The following is a 3,695-nucleotide window of genomic DNA, read 5'->3' on the forward strand; positions in this document are numbered from 1 at the left end:
TCATTTCTCTCTTTCTAGATTCAATGTCTATTACTTAATAATTCTTAATTTTTGTGTTTTATCTCTCTTTGAGTCTTTAGTCCTATGTATTACTAACTCACACCATGCTAATTGGTTTTAGTTGATGGTCTGGTTATCTTTATGTTAACTTGACACTATCTAGAGTTGTCCTAGAGGAGAAAACCCCAAATAGGAAAATCGATTAATAGGATTGAGTTGTAGGCAAGCTTACAGAGCTTTTCTTTAGTTATTGATTGAAGTGGGAGACATAACCCCTTGTGAGTAGAGCCCCGAAAGGAGCAGAGCAGAGAGGTATCTTGGGGTAAGGGATCATGAGAATTGGAAATGAGGGATGATCAGTCTGAGTCAGAGTGACCCAGCTGTAACATGTCAATTAATATCTTGAGGTTATTGGCAGGGGAATAGACAAAATAGCTTAGACGGCTGATATCTGACCAGTTCTAGTGTTATGAAGGCTTACTATAAACATAAAGGTTTTAGTCTTTTATTTTGGAGCTGAATGATAAACAGTAAAGTGAAAACCTCCAATTAATTATATACTACACCAAATATGTGCTTTTTTATTACAAAAATAACTTTTTTTTTATTTTCCCCCCTCTCTTCATGCCCTGACTTTCTGCTGGAGGTAGATTCAATAAGTTCCTCTCCTTGGTGTAGGACCTTTAATCTAGGGTCCCCCTCCTTTGAGTCCTGAGAGACTTTCACTTCCCAGGTCTCTGATATATTCTGGAGGGTCCTCCAAAGCTTCTTCCTCCCAAGGTTACCTGTTTCCATTCTTTCTTCTGGCTGTCATGGCTTTAGTTTTTTTCCCCACATAATACCAGATTATGTTTCCCTCTTCCCCCAGCCCCACCCATGTTCCCTCCTCTGTATCTCCCTCTTTATCCCCTTGTGTTTGTTTCCTTCTGCCTCCCAAATGGGACTGAGGCTTCCTCACCTGGGCCCTTCAGCTTATTGACCTTTTGAATTCTGTTGACTGTATTCTGTGTTGGTCCCTACCTTGTGGTGTTTCCCTTCCCCCTCACTGAGCCTTTCAGCCTGTTGTGGCAAGAAGTTGTTTGTGCCCTTGGCAGCTTCTCTTGGCCCCTGTTTGGGAAGCAGGACTTTCCATGACTCAGATGTTAATTCTTGGTTCCTGGTTGGGGATTTTTCACCTGCTAGCCCATGACATTTGGGATGTGTGTCTAGTACTTTTCCACTACTTTTGCCTTTTGTATATAAGGAGATCTCAGCAAAGCCCAGACTGCATTCTCTTAACACAAATGACCCAAGTATGTGTTTCTTCTTAAATCTCACAGGCCTAAGCCCAGTTCTCAGTGCTGTGACAACTCAGGCGTCATTAATTCTGTACTTTTTATTCTTTTGGCTAATATCTACTTATTAATGAAAACATACCATGCATGTCCTTATGTGTCTGAATTACTTCACTCGGGATGATATTTTCTAGTTTCTCCATTTGCCTGAAAAGTTCAGGATATCCTCTTTCTTTTCTTTTCTTTTCTTTCTTTTTTTTTTAAATTGGGCTTCTGTCAGCATGTACTTCCCCCCCCCATCTTTATTAAATTAGGTATTTCTTATTTTACATTTCGATTGTTATTCCCTTCCTGGTTTCTGGGCCCATCCCCCTAACCCTCCATCTCCCTTCTCTATGGTGTTACCCTCCCCATCCTCCCCCCATTACCACCCTCCCTCCAACAATCACATTTGCTGGGGGTGTCAGTTTTGGCAGGACCAAGGGCTTCCCCTTCCACTGGTGTTCTTACTAGCCTATTCATTGCTACCTAAGAGGTTGGAGCCCAGGGTCAGTCCATGTATAGACTTTGAGTAGTGACTTAGTCCCTGGAAGTTCTGGTTGGTTGGCATTGTTGTTCATATGAGGTCTCAAGCCCCTTCAAGCTCTTTCAGTCCTTTCTAAGATTCCTTCAATGGGGATTCTGTTCTCAGTTCAGTGGCCAGGGATGAAATAAAGAAAGAAATTAAAGACTTTCTGGAATTAATGAAAATGTTGAACCATCATACCCAAATTTGTGGGACACAAAGAAAGCAGTGCTAAAAGGAAAATACATAGCACTAAGTGCACTGTGCTGGTTGATGTCCATATGCAGGTGAGGGCTGGAACAAGTTAGGTTAATGTCATGATTGGACAGTAAAAATATAAGGTAGGGACAAAGATGTTGTAAGGCAAGAAAGAAGGAGAAGGAGTGGGAGAATCAAAATGAAGAAGGAGAAGGATGACCCAGATCTAGGTGTTCTTAAATTGCCAAGGTAGTTATGGATATTTCTTAAGGGATAGATTTCTGTAGGCAAATTTATTTTATCTAGGTGGGCAGTTTATATCCTTATCAATTGGTTATGAGTTTATTGTATGGATGTGTATTAAAAATTTAACATGTGAATCTGATAGTTTGGTTGCAGCTTTTTTAGTCTTGATTTCATTGGGTTGTTGGGAATCTGAGCAGAGTCCATGTCAGGGAGTCACAATAGGCCAGCCTGTGCTGTACTTCAAGAACCCTGATTTTACCTGGTAGCTGGCTAGCTGGTTCGTGGCTAGCAGAGAGTTGCCGGGGAAGATATTAATCAGATCCAAATTATTGCTACTTCCATTAGGCCCCACAGGTGCCGGAACAAACACTAGAGTCCAGAGTGACAAGATGTCACACTGGAACAGCCCATGCACTGCCTGGGTCAGAGAGTACTTGAGGGCAATGTGGAGCTGCTGAAATAAAGGGAACCAAGAGACATGTGGCCCCACAGGTGCCAGCACTAGAGAGAGAAAAGTACACAGCAGTGTCATGCTGCTCAAGGGTGCTGATACTAGCAAGGAATAAGAAGTTGAGGCATTTTAGATTTTTTTTTAACATTTACTGAAACAGCACTGGTAAAGAAACTGGAAAGGTCTTACACTAGCAACTTAACAACTCACATGAGAGCTACAGAACAAAAAGAAAGAAACTCACCCAAGGGGAGTAGATTGCAGAAAATAGTCAAACTAAGGACTGAAATCACTCACATAGAAACAAAGAGAACAATACAAAGAATCAGCAAAACCATAAGCTGGGTCTTTGAGAGAATCAACAAGATAGATAAACAACTAGCCAAACTAACTCAAGGGCCCAGAAGCAATATCCAAATTAACAAAACCAGAGAAGAAAAGGGAGACGTAACAATAGAAACAGATGAAATTCCAAAAAAAAACCCAGATCCTATTACAAAAGCCTACGCTCAACAAAATTGGAAAATCTAGATGAAGTGGATAGTTTTCTAGACAGATAACATACACCAAAGTTAAATTAAAAGCAAGTAAACTTCCTAAACAGGCCAATATCCCATAAGGAAATAGAAGAAGTCATTTAAAACCTCTCAACCAAAAACAAACAAACAAACAAACAAAAAAACCCAGGGCTAGATGGATTTAGTTCAGAATTCTACCAGACCTTCAAAGAAGATCTGATGCCAATATTCCTCAAACTAGTTTATAAATAGAAAGAAAAGGAACACTACCTAATTTATTCTATGAAACCACAATTACTGTGATACCTAAACCACACAAAGACCCTACCAAAAAAGAAATCCTCAGATTAATCTCACTTATGAATATCGATGCAAAAGTACTCACAAAAAAAAAATTCTTGCAAACCAAATCCAAGAACACATCAAAACCATCATTCACGTGA

The sequence above is a fragment of the Rattus rattus genome, chromosome 1 (assembly GCF_011064425.1).
Source record: "Rattus rattus isolate New Zealand chromosome 1, Rrattus_CSIRO_v1, whole genome shotgun sequence".
Classification (NCBI taxonomy): domain Eukaryota; kingdom Metazoa; phylum Chordata; class Mammalia; order Rodentia; family Muridae; genus Rattus; species Rattus rattus.